General features: G+C 41.9%; 1 pseudogene; it reads left to right on the top strand.

Moving 5' to 3' along the window:
* The first annotated feature begins 3,259 nt into the window (after positions 1-3,259).
* Positions 3,260-3,822, top strand: LOC115327721 (annotated as a pseudogene).
* Positions 3,823-5,545: the final 1,723 nt, after the last annotated feature.

Here is a 5,545-nt window from a genome sequence, read left to right on the forward strand (position 1 = left end):
CTCATTACAATGAGATCAGGACGAGGCAATTTGTCAATTTTCCAAATATGGAAGCAGTCTGGAAAGCAGAGCAGAGCGTGCTATGTTTCGTGTCAGCACCAAAAAAAAAAAAAAACTGCAATCTTTTTTTTTTTTTTTTTTTTTTTTTGTGAAGCGTTAGATGTTGATCAATAATCCCTGAAGAAAGGGAACAAGGGAAACAATGCAGAAACAGAAATCTCCAAACACAGCTGGGCTACTGGTCGCGCACCAGTCACCTAGCTTTGTTATGAGATTTGTGTTGGCCCTTTGTCCCCCTTGTTCCCCTTCTCAAGGGATTGTTATCGATATTTTTGTCCGGCTCGCTTGCTCTTTTCCAATGTTTGCATTATCATGATAGCCTTAAAACGCGGGCCATTCACCCTCTTTGGTGCTAGACTAATGGCTGCTGTTAAAATATATTTCCTCTACTGACATCTAACCCCTGGTGAGCTCAGCTGGTAGAGCGTTCCACTGGAAATGGGAAAGTCCCTCTTTCGATACCAGGACCAGGCGGATATTTTCGGTCGCGCATCAATCAACTATCTGTGTTTGGAGATTTATATTTGTCATTTGTGCCCCTTGTTACCTTTCTACAGATATTATTATCAATATGCTTGTGCAGCTCGCTTCCACCTTGCATTAACTGCCTTGTCATAGTTAGATGTTTACGTTTAGGACAGTTAGATTCTGCGTTTTCTGATTTTTAAGGCAGCACCTTGAAGGTTTATATTCAGGGTTCATCTGTATTAACCAGTAATATGTAACCCTGATCAATACAGGGCAGCCTTAACGCATTATCCTACATTATCAGGTATGTGAGAACAACAAATATTTTATATTTTATTTATTATATTGAAACTATCCCTCGCTATTAAGAGCTAACAACTTTATGGCAAGTAGCAAAATAGAATTATAAAGACTTAATGTCTGAATAAAAATGTGTATAATTTACAACAAAGAAATATAAATAGCCTTGGCAAGCTTGGTTGATCTGAAGCGCTCATAAAAAGCAATAAATTAAGAAATCCTGTATTGGGATTAAACATAACGACACCTTGCGCATGTGAGGCATACCACTCGCAGCGTTTACTCTCGTCTTTACAAGTGCTGGCTTCCGCTCCATGACCTGTGTGCCTTGCTTCGCGGTCCCAACAGTGAAGAGTCCCGGATTTCGCTGGGGCTAAACACTAGGAATCAGGCCTCTAGCAAACGGGACAGCGTGGTTACCAGCCAGCAAACAAAAAAGTTTTTGCTGGGCGACGTAGGCTTAAGGACCTGTGTACATATGAAAACGTTAAAAATACTTATAGCTATTATGCTACCAGATTATCATGCCCCCCCTCACCTACCAGTAGAATGCTCTCTGACCTCTTGGGCAAATCAAGTCAAATATAGGCAGATGGTGTCCTCCTCGTATTCAGCAGGCCTTAGGAATTGTCAAGGTGTCACATCAAATCACTACATCTATAATAAATGTGACCTAAAGCAAAGTCTAAAAAACCGAGATATTATATTTAGGAGACTGTTTCCCTGCACAAACATACATCCAGTGGGAGATAATATAAATCTTCTGCTTTTGCCTATATGAGTTGTCTTTCTGCATTACGGGTTACTATCATGTACGCCTCCATTGCACTAAAGTGAAAAGTGGCAGTATTAATATGTGCGGAAGTGCGCTAGACCTGCCCTGTTCCACTTTTGGGATAGTCAGACACCCTAAAAGCAGCACAGTACAAATCTAGGCAGACATGATTACCACAAAAGAGTGCAAAAGTGCAGGATTCATTAATATTGGAGAATAAAAAGACGGCTGGAAATAAAATTTCTAAGGGTGAAAAAACAAAACAACCTAGAACACATGCGAAGTGCAAAATATGAGTCGTTCATAAAAGTACACACAAATATTCATGGTTCATAACTTCATATTCCTTTTTAGTAATGAAAAACGAAAAAAAGCAGAGGTTTAGTTTGCATTTTTGTTCATGTGGGTCAATGCAATTTGATGGTGTGAATTTTGGTTTATAAAAGGGATTACACGTGATAAAAGGGAGTATGAACCATGAAAAGTTTCTGAATTAAATAAACCTGGAGGAATAGCTTGAGTGCAAACAGAAGACCGACCTCCAAATGCATTGAAAGAGCAACTCCACTTTTTTTTTTCGCACATTCACCATACATATTGAAAGGCATTTCGGTCAAAATTGATGATTGTAAAGTAAGCGCTATATGCTAACCTTTCTTCCTTATCTGTCTCTGTTTGATAGCTAAAGGCCAGGCTCCTATAACTAAGCCGGCTGCGAAAAATAAAAAAGCGACAAGCAATCATTAAGAAAGGCTCTTACAAAAAAGCTTCTCCAGTTTTGTAATATCTTCCTCCAGAGAGATTACATCTTAAATTTGCAAGCGTGAAGCATCGTGAAAAGAGGTATGACGGACAAAATAAATTTGCCAGATAGCTTACAAATATGCGTCGAAATGCACAAAAATCCGCGCAACTCATTCACCGAAGTGGTGTTTTTTGCTATATTTGCTTAACATGCATGCTTAACATGCTTAACATGCAACATATATTTGCTTAACATGGTGGGCTCGGTGGCTGTGCCACAACGCAGACCACTAATCCGTTCAACTTTTTCGTGCAATGTTCTCCTTCGTTCTCCTCCGCGCTTTGCTCCCGGTGCTGGCTTCCTCGGACGGCACGACAGCATGCACAATCAGGAGCAACGAAAATCAAGCAAGTGGCTACCATCCGGCTATCAGCAACGCCTCGTCACGTCCGGCAGACTCGTCACTCAAGCAATTGATCCTCGGCCAAGTGTGGAGGGCCCCATCGTCATCAACAGCCACTTACCCGCCCACTATAAACCAGCCGACGCAGCCGATATTGCTGTGTGGGCTCGGTGGCTCTGCCACAACTCAGACCACTAATCCGTTCAACTTTTTCGTGCAGGTTAGTAAACCGTGGAGTCTTTTCTCTAAAAAAACAAGTAACTACTTTTTGATACAACTGCCCAGCCCGCAGTGTTGCGCTGTTATTTCGATTGAGTGTTTCATACCATCCGTTCCTTGCTGTTGCAATCGGGTGACATCGAAACTAATCCTGGTCCTGATACTAACGCCATACTAGCCGAGCTAAAAAAAATTATCCACCGGTCAATCGAATCTAATTGCAGAGGTACAAGACCTTAAAACCCAGCTTTTAACAACAGATAAAGCCATATCAGATTAGAGCGGGCGCATGACTGCGCTCGAAAACCATTATCGAAAACTCGCCACCGTGCGCACCGAATTAGAAATTGTAAAAATCGAGACGGCTCAGACGGCCAGTTTGGTGTGTGGCCTTGAGGCGCGCTTCGACGATGCCGAAAATCATTCTCGACGCAACAACCTCATTTTCTATGGCATCCCTAACTCCACTGGACCAGAAACGTTTGCCCAATCTGAACAACTCGTTATCCGGCACTGTCGTGATCACTTGAAGATAACCATAGACCCCAAAGAAATAGAGCGTGCACATCGTCTTGGGTATGATACATCTGACCGCCCTCGCCCAGTAATCGCTAAATTCACGTTCTATAAGACAAAAGACACCATAATACCTAATGACCGCAAGTTCAAAGGAACAAGTTTCCCTGTTGGCAAAGACTTTTCTCGGCCCGTCCAAAATGCTCGCAAACACCTACTTGTGTTTGCAAAAAGCAAAAAAATGCGCCATTTTCTTTACGGTTTAAAACACTACTCGTGGGCCCGAAACGCTATGTTTTTGATGAACCATCACAGACTGTAAAGGAAACAGCATAGCAATAGCCCCGTCAGAAGGAAATAACAGCCCCCTCTCGGATTTCTACCGAAACTAATCTTTCATTTTCTGTAATCTTCACCAACGCGCAAAGTTTTCTTCCGAAACGAGAAATTTTGTGTAATCTCGTGTTGTCCTCCTGTAGTAATTTGTTGATATTAACCGAAACCTGGTTGTCTAAAGAGATCACTGATACTGAAGTTCTGGCCCATTTGACGGACTTCCGCCTTTATAGAAATGACCGCCAAGCCACAAGAGGAGGAGGTGTTATCATCGCCACACACCAGCAGTTGTCATGTTCTATTGTTAACATTACATCCGATCTTGAAATACTATGGATCATATGTCGCGCTTCTCCTCAGACAGTTCTTTTGGGAGTCTGCTACAGGCCTCCCCATACTTCTTCTGACGTTTTTTGTAAACTTAATAACATCCTTAGTGAATTCGCCTCAACGTACCCGAATGCGCATATCCTTCTCTTTGGAGACTTTAACTGCCCGTAAATAGACTGGAGCAACCAGGTCCCCTCAGCTATAGGCAATGAAGCCGCAGCTAAATTCACGTTCTATAAGACAAAAGACACCATAATACCTAATGACCGCAAGTTCAAAGGAACAAGTTTCCGTGTTGGCGAAGACTTTTCTCGGCCCCTCCAAAATGCTCGCAAACACCTACTTGTGTTTGCAAAAAGCAACAAAATACGCCATTTTCTTTACGGTTTAAAACACTACTCGTGGGCCCGAAACGCTATGTTTTTGATGAACCATCACAGACTGTAAAGGAAACAGCATAGCAATAGCCCCGTCAGAAGGAAATAACAGCCCCCTCTCAGATTTCTACCGAAACTAATCTTTCATTTTCTGTAATCTTCACCAACGCGCGAAGTTTTCTTCCGAAACGAGAAATTTTGTCTAATCTCGTGTTGTCCTCCTGTAGTAATTTGTTGATATTAACGGAAACCTGGTTGTCTAAAGAGATCACTGATACTGAAGTTCTGGCGCATTTGACGGACTTCCGCCTTTATAGAAATGACCGCCAAGCCACAAGAGGAGGAGGTGTTATCATCGCCACACACCAGCAGTTGTCATGTTCTATTGTTAACATTACATCCGATCTTGAAATACTATGGATCATATGTCGCGCTTCTCCTCAGACAGTTCTTTTGGGAGTCTGCTACAGGCCTCCCCATACTTCTTCTGACGTTTTTTGTAAAGTTAATAACATCCTTAGTGAATTCGCCTCAACGTACCCGAATGCGCATATCCTTCTCTTTGGAGGCTTTAACTGCCCGTAAATAGACTGGAGCAACCAGGTCCCCTCAGCTATAGGCAATGAAGCCGCAAAAGATTTTATTAACGTATGTCTTGATTTGAACCTTGTTCAACTAGTATCCGAACCCACACGTGTTTCACGGGATTCTGCAAGCATCTTAGATCTAATACTAACCGGTTATCCCGACAGCCTATCATCGGTTACTTATCTCCGCGAAATCAGGGACCACAAAGTAATTCATCCTACCTTCAACTTTTGCCCGGTACAACATGAAACACGCGATAAAATAATTCGTCTTAATGATAAGGGAAATTATGAAGTAATAAACAGGGAGCTAAACGCCTTTCTTATAATTTTTGAAGCATCATTTTTTAATCGCTCTATTAATACAAACTGGGTAATGTTCAGAAATAAATTAAATGAACTTGCAAACAAATTCATCCCAATAACTAC

This window comes from Ixodes scapularis, unplaced genomic scaffold (genome assembly GCF_016920785.2).
Source record: "Ixodes scapularis isolate PalLabHiFi unplaced genomic scaffold, ASM1692078v2 PGA_scaffold0__279_contigs__length_252992795, whole genome shotgun sequence".
NCBI classification, from domain to species: domain Eukaryota; kingdom Metazoa; phylum Arthropoda; class Arachnida; order Ixodida; family Ixodidae; genus Ixodes; species Ixodes scapularis.